A 14,804-nucleotide genomic window follows, 5' to 3' on the forward strand; every position below is an offset into this window, starting at 1 on the left:
AGCTGGGGCAATAGGTCAGCACAAGAGGCTTGACAGCCTTGGAGATGCTCTTCCCTTCCTTTGGGAGAAACTATGAAAAGGGAAGAAAGAAGGGATAAGAAACTGCTATGTGTTGAGCTGGACACCCTGCAAGTTCTGTTACAGAAATTTCATCATTTGGTCATTAAAAGGTCCCAGGGATACATGGCAGTCCTCGTTTGACAGATGCCTTCAACAGATTATCTATTTATTTTACGCCTAGATAAATAATTTATCTAGTTATAGGCCATTCTGCTAACAAGTGGCACATACAGACTTTTAGGCCCCAAATCCATATTCACCCCCCCATCTCACCACCCTGCATCCCAGAGAAAAAGGCTGAGGAGTCAGTGTACAGACATTATAATACTGTATGATATTGCTTACATGTGGAATCTAAAAAATAATACAAATGAACGTATGTGCAAAACAGAAACAGTCTCAGAGATGTAGAAAGCAAAACGAATGGTTACCAAACGGGAGAGGGAAGTGGGGAGGGGCAAATTAGGGGTAGAGGATTAAGAAGCACAAACTATTATATGTAAGATAGACAAGCAATGAGGATATGGCACAGGGAATTACAGCTGTTATCTTGTAATAACTTTTAATGGAGTGTGAGCTGTTAAAATACTGAATCACTATGCTGTACACCTGAAACTAATATAATATTGTAACAAACTATACTTCTATTTTTTAAAATTTTAATTAAAAAAAAGAAATGGAGGATGAGATTGACAGTGGGTTATGTTTATTCCAGCATTAAAAGGACATGGAGGGCTTCCCTGGTGGCGCAGTGGTTGAGAATCCACCTGCCGATGCAGGGGACACGGGTTCGTGCCCCGGTCCGGGAAGAAGCCACGTGCCGCGGAGCGGCTGGGCCCGTGAGCCACGGCCGCTGCGCCTGCGTGTCCGGAGCCTGTGCTCCGCAACGGGAGAGGCCACAACAGTGAGAGGCCCGCCCACCGCAAAAAAAAAAAAAAAAAAGAGGACATGGAGTTAGAGGTTTAAGGAGAATCTAGAAATTTTCATCTGTGATACACAAATGAGTCTCTAATGTAGCTTTTCTTTAATCTGCTCTTACTGAGTAGCTGTGACTGAATAAAACTTCAGAAATCAAGTCCTACTGATTTAAATATACTTTGTCTTTCTGTCTGCTTAACTGCCTATCAGTAATGTTCTTGACACTGTTTCTCTGTCTCTCTATCTCTCTCACTAGTTAGGAATGCACCAGAAAACTATATAAAGGAACTCTGTTGATATTTTTCATAAACCCACTTTAAAGCCATTTACTACCATCCCATTTGTTTGTCTTAGCTCAGTTCATTTTCCTTGAGTTTCTCAGAGACAGCATAACTTACAAGGCACACCATAACTGGGCAAATCTTGGCAACCAACATTTACTGAGCACAATACATTGAGGCAGCTTGGCCAGATTCACCTGGTTATGTGGAGATGATGGAATAAACCAGGACGCTGACTGGGAAAGTAAAAGAATCACTAAGAACAATAATGACGTGAAAGGACCTTCTGTTCCCGCCAGGACATCACTCGTTACCGGGGACGGATGAGGAGCATCAAGACCGCGGGGCCAGCCTGCTTGCAGAGCTCTGGCGAGCACTACAGCCAGCTAGGGGCAGCATGCGGTCCGGACGGTGTGTCAGGTAACAGCTCTAGCAGGCAGAAAAGAAGGGCGTGTGCTCTCATCCTGCGCACGGATGCATGAATGTCTGCTGGGGCCTCGGTGGCAAATGCCCGTAGGCAAGAAGAGGAAACAAGAACTACAGTCCTGAAAACGGACCCAGCTATGGCTCTGACCTCCCAGAAAATAGCCAATAGCCTGAATATGCCGTCAAAAGTGAGTGTGGCCACATCAAGTTCTCGTGCAGCCTAGGTAGATACCCACAGGACTCCGGCGAGTGGGACCCATGCATTTGTAGTGGGGCCACGTGATTGGTCTGTTGAAAGACTGGAGACAATGCAACAGGGCTGAGTAAAAGTGAGGCAGGGTGGTGGGTCCTAGCTAGCCGGCCGAGCTGAGGGTAAGGAGGGACATCAGGGCACTGACGTGTTCAGTGGAAGTCCAAGGCATAAACACAGACATACAGAAGGGCCTGGTATGGCACAGGTCACATAGTGATTACCCCCAGATTTCTGGATCTCTTGTCCTCATCTGCTGAGGTTGGGGTGGGAGGATTAGGAGAGGACAGAAACTTCCCAGCTTCTCTCTGTCCTGGTTTGAATTGGCCAGACTGCACCTTCAGGGGACATGCTTCCAGGGGTACAGAGGAGGTGGGCTAAGGGATGTGGCAGAGTACAGAGGCAAATAGCTTCTGCCCGATTTCACGCTTCCTGTTAGGTGTGGGTCAGCAAGGACAAGAGCCTGCAGGGAGATCCGAATCAGGACAGGGATACCCACAGAGTTACTGGGATCCGGGAGTGTGAAAACTTCCTTAGCTCAGTGGCCTTCACAGATGTGGGAGAGGTCATGCCAGGTCAGTGACCATGGCATCTGGGGCTGAGATCATCTTTCAAGGTGACCCTTCAAAGCCTGGGGTCATGAAACCAAATTAGGGTGGAACGTTGGAGATGCCAGTTCACTGCCCAGGCAGTGGCCCCTGAAGAACGTGCTAAGCAGGATTTTCCTGTCTTCCTCATTCCACCCCTTTCTTGGTTCTTGCTGACTGCTGGTTGGTCCACCTCTGCCTGATGGTTGCTTTACAGAGTTCTGGAAATTACTTTAAAACAGTTCAGCTTACATATATTTTTATCCCCACCAAAAGCGTTTTTGGTAAGCAATAAACATTAACTATTAAATATTTTTAAATGAAATGTTTTCTGAGTGCCCACTGTGTACAGATCATTCACCATCAATGAAAAGAAAGCGCTTGACTTGCTCACTTCCATACATTTTCAGTCGATCATATTTGAACGACTATATCATCCTTCTCTCGCCCATTGCTTCCCTCCACCCCACATGATACAGGTTCCCGAGGAGATTTGAAAAATTAACCATTTTGAATAGCCTGAAATTTAAAATAAAATTTAAATTAAGAAAAAAAAAAAGTCTGGACAGGTGTGGGGCATTACCAGAGCAAATTCCTACTTCCAGAAATCTCTTTGCTTTTTTTGCCAAGCAGCCCAAGACTGCCTAGATTTGGAGAGAAACCCAGGCTGCTCTGTAAGCAATTTCTGGGGAACCTTCCTATTTTCTGGGAAATCTCAATGGAAGATTGCCCAATTCGATTCCAGAGTCTTTCAGGAATCAAAGGGCAAGGGTGTTGAGGGTATATTTCAAATCCTTCCTTGGATTGAGAGAAGCTGCTGATACCACAGGCATAAGAATGTTTTCTCCACAGCTTTTCTTCTTCACTTCATCACCCCACCACCAGCCTTCACCACACACACACACACACACACACACACACACACACACACACACACACACACAGCTTGCGAGAGAGCAGATTTTATTCAAATGTAAGGCCAAAGTGACTCTGCCCCTTATATCTCTAATCAAATAGAATTACAGGCAGGGATGCAAGAAAACAACTTAAGAAATGATGCAGTATGTCATGATGACCTGACCAAAATAATATAAACTGGTAAAGTACTGAAGGCAGACAAGTATTTCAAAAGTCAAAGTAGAGCCTTGCTCTTCTGAGTCCTAAAGGAAACAGCTGAGCCTTGGTCTGGATTGTGGAAGTGAATGAATAAAAAAGAAAGGCAAAAGAGCCCATATCCAGGCATGGCTGGAAATTAAGGATAACAAAGAAAACGTGAACGAGGCAGATCAATGCTGTAAACCTGAAGCAAACACAGGGCAATGCTGAGATGGTGTAAATTACAGTTTATACAATCTCCACAGTCTGTACATTTCAAAATAAGTTAATTAATGTAGAAGGAAAAGGAGAATGTGTTAATTCTACAATATAATAAAATCAGTTTCCAAATCTGAGAAAAAATTATAGTCAGGCTCATTAGCTTTTTAACATTTTGACTTCAGTGTTTCAGAATTTAGAATGTGAATAGAAATAATCTTTCAGAGGGAAAATGTCATAATATCCCCCGTGCACATGTGGGTTCTGCTACTAATTAGCCGACTGGCAGGATCTTCCAAAGCACTGCCGCTGCCCGCCTCGGTACAGGCCGTACCGTCAGAAGAAATGGGCTGAAACACCATGTTCCACCACCCAGAACTCGTGCTAATGGTGCTCCTATTGCAATATTCTCTGAATTGGAAAGGACCACAAATGCCTCTGTGTGAAGAGAATTAATGGGGGTACGTGGAGGATTGCGAGTGGAAAAGAGAGGTCTGGGCACAGGGCTCAGAGCCCGACAAGCTCCTTTGTGTAGTTTTTTCCTAAGGTTTCATCAGAAATGCTGTAGGTCTCAACTCTGTCAACTGTTCAGCTTGATGAGGTTCTTTCTCAAAGGCACCTGACACAATACAGTCGTGTTCCAATCCGGGATAGCAAGATTAACTCAAGGACAATAGGATACGACCCTGATGGTCTGAAGATTAACAAGTACTTGAAACAAAACAAAACAAAACAAACAAAAAACTTTAGAGGAGGAAGGGAACAGCTTGTAACCCTTAGAAATGTATCTGCAAGTTTCTAGAATCAGGATTTCCCAAGAGTTCGGTGTGAACACCCTGTTTTGCTCAACCTTGGCTATTGTAAAACAAACATTTCTATTTGGCTGCATACAGTATTTATAAAGCACCTTAGAATTATTTGCAGAATAGGATCTTCCATCCAGGTAAAGAAAGCAAACAATTATAATCCATGCCCAACGTTGATCATGAAAAAAGCAGATAAGTGTGCTTACCTCAATCGCTGCAGTTGTTTTATGGCCGCATAAAAATATAACACTTACGTGTTGTCCAGCAAAGTCGCCAAGTCAGTGCAAGGTTCTTTATGAGACAATAAAGAAAAAATACAGTCAGATAAGAACACAGGAATTGACACAGTGGGTGGTCCAGTGTTCCTGCAGCTCTGTCATCTATTGCCAGCACAACCTCAGCAGGGAAAGGAGGGTTTGGTTTTCCTTCCTAACTGTATGCCGTTCCTAATTCTCTTCATCCCACAGTGCAACCTCTGTTTTACAGGCTCATTAGCAGAATGCACACGCCAAACCTTTCAGCTTTTCTTAGTTGCTAGGAATGGATCTGCCGTTCATAAAACTGATCAAATTCTTTCCAAATTCACGTATATCTTCTTCCATTACTACCTCCCAAAGTCATGAGTTCTACAAAAGAACTTTCTATGTAAAATGGTAAGCTAGACAGTGAAAATTTCAACCTTTTTTTCTGTAAGAAACTACATGAAAATATCCCAAAGGCATTTTTTAGAGCAATAAAGCATACTTGGAAAACTTGAAGGAATTTACTCAAGAGCGGGACAAAATATAGAGTCCTAAAAGAATTGGAGGTCTCAAATTTGGGGATTCCATTAGCAGTATTAGGGCCTTGAATATTTTAAGCTCTAGATCTGAGTCCAGGTCTCACTTTTCCCAGCAATGATCCGAGTACCTGACACAGAGGGTCCTATTCAATCTATATTCATTTAAAGAACATGGCTGAGGTACTGGTGTATGCATATGTAATCTACATCTATCAGGCCTAGTTATAGGTAAATTAAAATATTATGGTTTTCTTGAAGCTTTCAGTTTGTCAGGATTTCCCTCTTCTTTCAAAAATCTTCCTAATGCTTAATATGCTTTATATTTCTTCATAGCTGCTATTACTATCTGATATTATTTATGGGTTTAACCCGTTTGGTTTTGGCCTGTTTCCACCACAGGAATGTGAGTCCAGGTAGTAATTTTGTCCATGTATTCAAACACTGTGTCAGGTACTGAAATAGTACCTGGTATGTAGTATGCACTCAGTAAGTACTTGTTGATTGGTGAGGGAATGGATTTTCATCCACACGTTATTACTGACCCAGTATTTCCCACCAGGGAGAGGGCAACAAGGCCAAGTGAAGGGACTCCGAGTCCAGTCAGGACAACCAAGAGATCACCGCCCAGCTACCAGCAGGTCACAGATGGCATACTCTGTGCCTTGAGCCTAGCTCCCTTATTTAGTGTCCAAGTTCATTTTGCAGTGTGGTTCCTATTACTGTACCTGTATTCCAACCATTCAAGAGCATAAAGACATTGATTTTTTATTTTAAAATAAAAATAATACTAATAAAATATTCTATTTCCTTCTACTCAATAATCAGGCAGACCAGAGAAACTCTAGTCTTCGACTGACAACCTGTTGCCATAGTAACAAAAACAAGCTTGATTTCTTAGGGAAGGTGAAAAACTATTTTTGGTTCTTCTATTTAGGGAACAGTCTCTTGTTTTTTATGTTTCCATTTATTTGGGTGCAGAGAAAAAAAAGACTATCTTATCCTTTCAAAACTTAGTGGCCAATCATTATAATTGTTTTGATGTTTAATTTTCCCACAAAGACTTTTTTAGAGAAGGTAACTTTTCCCAGCAAGTGGAAGATATAGCATCACCTTCATTCTATGTGATCAGCTTTATTTCCATTTTACAGATGAGCAAAAAGAAGCATCACATTATGGGTGATCTATCTCAGCTCAAAATGCAAATGACTGACTCAAATGATTAGAATTGTAATCAAAGTAGATCCAATTAGAATCCAAAGATGATTTTAAAGTTCTGCAAATGTGGTCCTTTTCTCCTTTTACATTTGGTTTGGTTTTCCACTGACTCTATAAATAAGGAGATTCAACACAGACACCTATTAGTGAGATGAATGACAAATGGAGAGTTGTAAGTGACTGAAGATAGGGTGAGCATTCATCCATGTTTGGGGCAAATTGGGTTATTTTAGAACTAAATGCTGCTTTGGAAAATTATGTATAAAGCTTTTGCAAAGGGGCACTTTCTGGAACATATTTTGTACTCTAAAATGCAGGCAGATTCTAATAATCAGTGATTTTTTTTCAGTATATGTACGATGTAGTACATAGCACAAAATAATACTAAAATTGCTTTTTTAATGAATGAACTTGAATAACATTGACTTTTATTATCGCAATCTAATATTTATGATTTTCTTTTTTCAGGTTCAGTCTGCCTTTCCTGATATATTTTACACTTTTTGAGAGTATTGATAATGCCTTCTTTATTTGTATGCAATAGTCAAGAAAGGCTTATTAATTTATCACTTTATCTAATAGAGAAAATGAAAGTAATCAAAATGTTTCATTTTTCTTGAAGAAGAATGTTTACTGAAAGACTATTAGTTCTACTCTAAAAATAATGCACATTCATTTTAGAGAAATGGGAAATAATACAAAATAAAATTAAACTTTGCTATTTTCCAACCTGGAAATAACGTACACTAATAACATTTAGTAAATTTAATTTACTTAATTTTTCTTGGTGTATGTAAAATACGCCCTTTAAAAGAAATCAAAACCACGATTGCCATCTTGCTTTGTATCCAGCTCCATTCATTTGACAAAAGTTAAACATTTTCCATTTAGGTACAATTAGCACAATAAAAAAGCAAGGACTGAAAATAGAACACCTTATATTTTAAATTAGCATGAATCACAAACATGTGCAATGTTCCTTCTAAAATGTATTTTAAAAATCACTCAGCTATTATTAAATTCTAATGCAATAAACTGAATTGCCTGAAGCCCTGCTCTTAAGTACAAAAAAATAAAGCACGATCTTCAGGTCTTGGTGCGCATTTCTAAGTTCTGTCCCCCTATTCTTCCCGCTTCAATTGCAGCTTGTCCTCTGTCAAGGAGGCCCAAGGCGAGGAAGTGGAATTGAGCAGCTCAACCCTTCCCATCATTTCCTTTCATCAATCCATATGTGCAGCTACCTGCTGTATCCCCCAATACAACGCTGCTTCTCAGCTTCTTTGAGCCCTTCTTTTCAACACATCACAGGACAGAGCCCCAGTCAGAATCACGGCATCACCAATGCAATAGCTCTCGCCCATATCGCTATATCTTCTCTTTCAGTGTATTAGTTTTCAGGAGTCATAGCATTTCGTGTTTTGGGGTTGGTTTATTTATTTGTTCTATGTTTAAAGCAAAAGCTTTCATGTGCTTTAAAGTAATGAAATGACTGAATCACTCCTTATAAGCTATGAAAAAAAATCTTCAGTTTATAAAAGGTAATATTTTATTGCATTATTTTATTCCTAAAAAAAATCATTTCGCTTTCCAACAAATCTGTAATTCAAAAAATGGAATAGAAGTTAATGGCTTAAAAATAAAAGAGCCGTTTTTTGTTGTTTTTAGCACTTCTAAATTGCATATCTGGGCTTCCCTGGTGGTGCAGTGGTTGAGAATCCGCCTGCCGATGCAGGGGATACGGGTTCGTGCCCCGGTCTGGGAAGATCCCACATGCCGCGGAGCGGCTGGGCCCGTGAGCCATGGCCGCTGAGCCTGAGCATCCGGAGCCTGTGCTCCACAACGGGAGAGGCCACAACAGTGAGGCCCACATACCACAAAAAAAAAAAAAAAAAGTTTATAAATTGCATATCAATTTAGCATATGAAACAAAGTGAAACATTTGATCTTATTGTTGGCTGACCAACCATCTATGTTTGCCTGGTACTACCCCAGGCTAGTGGTGGATTCAGAGGCACTGAAAGTCACATGTCCTGGGGAAACTCCTCAGTCCCAGAAAGACCAGGATAGTTGGTCACCCTAAGTCTTGTTCCGTGAGATACGTTATATTTATCAGACCACTGATGTTCATGGTGCTGGCGGTATTTTCTAGGGAGTGAAAAATAGTTTAAACAAATCAAACTTTTACCCATTTTATGGTCTAATTTCTGTCAAGTCTAACAATAGGCTATTGTGGTCATTCTGGGAGATGTTTTCAGCCCTCTTCATTTCTTACAAGAATAATTGATCTGAAAAACTGTTTGTCAATTGCCCAAAAGTCCATATGTTGATGCATGCATCCAATAGTGATTGGATAAAACTTCAAGGACTCCACCTTCCATTGCCCTTTCATTTCCGGCTACTTTTAGCTCTGAACAGAACCAAAGCCCCGACAATTCCAAACTTTATGTCTTTCAGTTGTGACTTTTTTCCCCCAAATCTTTAGCACTGCGGTCTCTACTAAAGCTAACATTTCCTGTAGTTCTCCAGAGCTGCTTCTCTGCACCAGAGCAAGGCATCCACTGAGAGGCCGGAGAAAGAGCACTCTAATTGGTGGTACCACACTTGTGAACACCTGCCATCCTTCTGCCTATTGGTAGAAAATAATCTACCCCTGGAAGCCTCCCTCCCTCTCTCTCTCTCTCACTTTTTTAGCAGATTTTGCTAGCAATCTGTCCTCAAGCTGACCTTACTTCAGTGCTCTTTTGCTAACACTGCAACGTGGTGACTGCCTCTTCAATTCATCCTGGGGCTGAACACTATACGTCACATAATTGTCAACATCTTGATGCACGGCCATATTTTGTTGATATGAAAATTCATTACTGTTCCCACACTGGGCACAGAAACATTTCATAGCATCTGGGAAAAAAAGATTTTATGACAAGAAAAAAAAATACTGACATTTCCTTTTCAGCTTGTACTAGTTTATAACTTGCACCCAGGAAACTCCAATGTTAATGCTCATTGCTTGAGCATCTGGAAAATGGAAGCTCATTGTTTTTGGTAAATTTCGCCAATATCCTATAACGTCATTTGTAAATTTGGGAGGCACTGTGACTTTTTTTATCCTGATAAAAATATCAAAGACCAATTTTTTTTAACTCACTAGATACAGTTTTGAATTTAAATAGAGACGATGATTTGAATGGTGATTAACATAATTACTGTAGGACCATACTTTATTTTTAGAAAATATTTCAAGAGAAAACCTATATCACTCAAAGACATTTTGGAATTTGTTTTGTACCTAAGATTAAAGAGGCATAATTTTAATGCCCCAATATAATAGAAGATAAATGGAACGTTGTTTTGAAATATTATTCTTAAAAAGAACTCTCAGACATCCATTGTAAATAACTAGATTCCTTAAAATTTGTCAGTTTATAAATATTATGTGAAGATTATGTTGGCTCCATATACCTCTTTGAGGGTTTGAATTTTCTCTGGAATATTGGTGGTAGATGCATAAAGAAGGAATATATATTATATCAAGTTGTAACAAGAAAGGCAATGTGGCCTCATATTTCATCTTCTGGATTTTCTAATCAGTTAGATATAGGTATAAGTTTCAGCTCTGCCACTGACTAAGTGGGCCACTTTGGACAAGTTACCAAAACTCTTTAAGCCTTGGTTTTCTCATTTGTAAAATGGGGAGGCTCTTATGAGAATTAGATGAAATAAGGTACAAACAGCACTTAACACAACGTCTGGCATGTGTTAAGCACTCAGTAAAGGATAGACACTATTACTAGTTTCATTAATTACCAGAGATACTGGGATGCACAATGAAAGTGACATGTTTGAAGCTATCTTAGGCTTCTGTCTCTCCAAAGAATGCCCTCCCCGACTTATGATGGTGGACAGCCCAACCAGAGTTCCAGGTACATAGGAATGTTTTTTTATCCAAGAAACCCTCCCTGATTCCCTCAACTATATGTGAACATTTACTCTTTTACATGCCCAAAGTTCTAATCCGTTGCCTAAAGTAAAATCCCCCAATATACTGAAGCATTGGTATTTACAGTTCTTTGTGTTCTTACCACCCTGGGGGCCGGGTTTTGTTTTCCTCATCTTTGTGTTCCCCATCCTCTAAGCTCCTAACGTCTAAGACAGATGAATGTAGGCAACTAGAAGTCCAAGCAGCATATGATATGTGCAGAGAAAGCAGTGTAAACAAAGCTGTCAATGTTCAGAAGAGGGAGGGGTGGTTGCTTGTGGGGGAGGTGATAACAAAAGAACTGTCTGGAGGAAGTAGCTCTGAAGTGGGACAGAAAGGCTTAAGAGGATTTCAAAGGAGAAAAATAGAGAGAAGGCAACTTCATGAAGAAACAAGTGAACCACAAAGAACAAGTCAGTTTGATCAGAGCAAGTTGAGTGTGTGATGGGTGGGAGATAATCCCCAAAGGGAAGTTATAGTATGATTGCAGAGAACCCCTAAAGGACGAGAAAAGGAGGCTGGATTTTATTTGTGGGTCAATGGGGAGTTGCCAAAGCTTTGAGAGCAGAAAGTGATGCAGAGAAGAGATGCCAGCTGCTCCCATCGTGACCTTCCAACGCTGTATTCATCCAAACTCGTATAAACTTGCTGAATATCTCCAAATTATCTGTCCCATATGTGTCTTCGAGACACAGCCATGCCACATACTAAGTCTTGAAAGTATGTAAAGCTAGCAGTCAACCACAGCTCTTGTTTCTGCAATAGAAAGTAAGTTTCTGTTCTAGTTAAGAGCAGGGGTTTGGGAGGTAAAATGTCCTGGATTCAAATCTTAGCTCTGTCAGTTACTAAAGAGTGAATCTCAACAAATTACTTAACCACTCTAAGACATAGTTTCCTCACCTCTAGATTAGGTAATTATATTAACTCATAGGGTTATAGTGAAGTTTAAATGCCATGCATGTAAAGAACTTAGCAGAGACTATAGTAACTGCTCACATGACTCTACTATGATTCATCATTTCTCCATCTCATCTCTCTGGTTCTTTAAATCCCTGGTTTTCTTTGGCCTCCAGCTTTTTTTTTTCTTTTTTTTTAAACATCTTTATTGGCGTATAATTGCTTTACAAGGGTGTGTTAGTTTCTGCTTTATAACAAAGTGAATCAGCTATACATATACATATATCCTCATATCTCCTCCCTCTTGCCTCTCCCTCCTTCCCATGCTCCCTACCCCACCCCTTTAGGTGGTCACAAATCACTGAGCTGACCTCCCTGTGCTATGTGGCTACTTCCCACTAGCTATCTATTTTACATTTGGTAGTGTATATATGTCCATGCCACTCTCTCACTTCACCCCAGCTTACCCTTCCCCGTCCCCGTGTCCTCAAGTCCATTCTCTAGGTCTGCGTCTTTATTCCTGTCCTGCCCTTAGGTTCATCAGAGCCATTTCTTTTTTTAGATTCCATATATATGTGTTAGCATACGGTATTTGTTTTTCTCTTTCTGACTTACTTCACTCTGTATGACAGACTAGAGGTCCATCCACCTCACTACAAATAACTCAATTTCGTTTCTTTTTATGGCTGAGTAATATTCCATTGTATATAAGTGCCACATCTTCTTTATCCATTCATCTGTCGATGGACACTTAGGTTGCTTCCGTGTCCTGGCTATTGTAAATAGAGCTGCAATGAACACTTTGGTACATGACTCTTTTTGAATTATGGTTTTCTCAGGGTATATGCCCAGTAGTGGGATTGCTGGGTCATATGGTAGTTCTAGTTTTAGTTTTTTAAGGAACCTCCATACTGTTCTCCATAGTAGGCCTCCAGCTTTTGATACTGTTTCCAGTTCCCCATCATGTTTGACAGTATGATTAGGCTCCCTCCTCTAGCGTCAGGGGCATTGCAGGAAAGGCTGATCTAATTCAGATGGCTGAAGCCTGAAGACAGTAAAGTAAAGGGACTGTTTACAGATACAGGCACTGGGTTAAGAAAACAAGCGATGGTGGAGCACCAATGAATGAGAAATCATGATCACCTTTAAGTTTAAAGTAGAAGAGGGACTAAAAAACTAAAAACAGAGCTACCATATGATCCAGCAATCCCACTCCTGGGCATATATCCAGAGAAAACCATAATTTGAAAAGATACATGTACCCCAATGTTCACTGCAGCACTATTTACAATAGCCAGGACATGGAAGCAACCTAAATGTCCACTGACAGAGGAATGGATAAAGAAGATGTGATACGTATATACAGTGGAATGTTACTCAGCCATTAAAAAGAATTAAATAATGCCATTTGCAGCAACATGGATGGACCTAGAGATTGTCATACTGAGAAGTCAGACAGAGAAAGACAAATATAATATGATATCACTTATACGTGGAATCTAAAAAAATGGTACAAATGAACTTATTTACAAAACAGAAATAGAGTCACAGATGTAGTAAACAATCTTATGGTTACTGGGGGGGAAAGAAGGGGGAGGGATAAATTGGGAGACTGGTATTGACATATACACACTACTATATAAAATAGATAACTAATAAGGACCTACTGTACAGCACAGGGAACTCTACCCAATACTCTGTAATGACCTGTATGGGAAAAGAATCTAAAAAAGAGTGGATATATGTATACTTATAACTGATTCACTTTGCTGTACAGCAGAAACTAACACTAACATCATAAATCAACTATACTCCAATAAGAATTAATTTAAAAATAAAATAAAATATGTGGCACATCTTAAAAATTTTTTTTTTAATTTTTAAATAAAGTAGAAGAGAGACAAAGGTGTCTGGAGACAAGTGGTCACTAGAGCTGTGGCCTGGGAGGAATGCAGCCACCCCTGAACAACAGTGAGGCAGGGAGGGAGCTATGTGTGTGCAGGGGAATAATCCAACCTCTTTCCCTGCTTTCCCTCCAATGTCTTGCCAGTGCCTTCCATTGGCTGAACCCAGTTCGAAGCAAATCAGTAAGAGAACCAGGTGATGCAGTCTACAGAGGCCAGTTTTCTGGGGCACAAGCAAGGCAGAGAAGACCAGAGAACAGATGGTGCACTGGGGCTGGGGCAAAATGTGTTGTTGCTTTCCAAATAAGGGGTAGAGGTGTTAGAAGGAACCAAACCATCTCACTGGAAGGTTACCACTGCCTCCATGACAGATGGAGGGAATGAAGCTCAGAGAGGTAGTGACTTGCCAATGTTATCAGCTAGAAGAAGGAACCGATTCAGAGCCCTAAATGGTGCCTCAGGCCTACCCATTTCCCACTACACTGCATGGCCCCACTCAGAGTGATGGCTGAAACGATCTTGGTCTCACCCAAGCAGTTTCTGCCCTGAGATAAACCAAGGGTATGAAATCATATCTTGTTTTTTACCCCTCCTTCAGTTCCCTACATTCTTGGTCTGAATCCATTTGTTGGGATTTTCCAAATAATCTTTCAAAGAGGGTTTCTTAAACATTAACTTTGAAAGTTATTGACATTAGGAAATTGGGTTGCCTCCTTTTTAGGGAGAGGGAAGGTTAGATCTAAGATATAAAGGCATTCGAAAGAAAGAAAAAGAAAGAGAGAGAAAGAAAAGCAAGAAAGAAAGAAAAAAGGAAGGAAGGGAGGAAGGAGGGGGGCTGGGAGAGGGACAGGGAGAGAGAGAAGCTCAGCAGAAACAGTTTGGGCAACATTATTTGTAATAGCTAAAAACTGGAGACTAACCAAATGCCTATCAACAACAGTAGAATGGAAAACTGTGGAATATCCACATAATGGAATATTATACAGGAAGGGGACTAAAACTGCACACAAAAAAGGAGTGAAATTCATAGATACAGTATTAATAGAAGGAAATCAGAACGCATTTGTAAGATTTCAAAAGCAGGCAAAAATAATGTATGGTGTTAGAAGATAGGATTGTGGTTATCTTAGGGGCTGGGAAACGGAAAAGGGTTTCTGTGTTGTTAATAATTTTCTGGGTTTTGTCTATTTGTTTGTTTTAGTTTATTTGTTTAATCTGGGTGGTGGTTGTACAGGTGTGTTCATTTTGTGAAAATTTATTGAGCTGCCCCTTATGAATTGTGCCCTTTTCTTTTTTTAATTTGTTTTTTTAACATCTTTTTTTTTATTAGTCATCATTTTTTACACATCAGTGTATACATGTCAATCCCAATCGCCCAATTCAGCACAC

At 40.2% G+C, this 14,804-nt stretch overlaps 1 protein-coding gene across 15 annotated transcripts in view; it reads right to left on the bottom strand.

Annotated features, from left to right (window-relative positions):
* Positions 1-14,804, bottom strand: part of LMNTD1 (lamin tail domain containing 1) — a 458,342-nt gene that overhangs the window by 179,770 nt on the left and 263,768 nt on the right. For 12 of the 15 annotated variants that reach the window (XR_010835782.1, XM_067008917.1, XM_067008919.1 and 9 more), the window contains one exon: positions 4,849-4,933. The gene's annotated coding sequence lies outside the window, so the exon portion shown is untranslated. Of the gene's footprint in view, positions 1-4,848; positions 4,934-14,804 lie in introns of those variants that run through there. The other 3 variants (XM_067008916.1, XM_067008923.1, XM_067008925.1) reach the window with 3 other exon arrangements.

The sequence above is a fragment of the Kogia breviceps genome, chromosome 12 (genome assembly GCF_026419965.1).
Source record: "Kogia breviceps isolate mKogBre1 chromosome 12, mKogBre1 haplotype 1, whole genome shotgun sequence".
Classification (NCBI taxonomy): Eukaryota; Metazoa; Chordata; class Mammalia; order Artiodactyla; family Physeteridae; genus Kogia; species Kogia breviceps.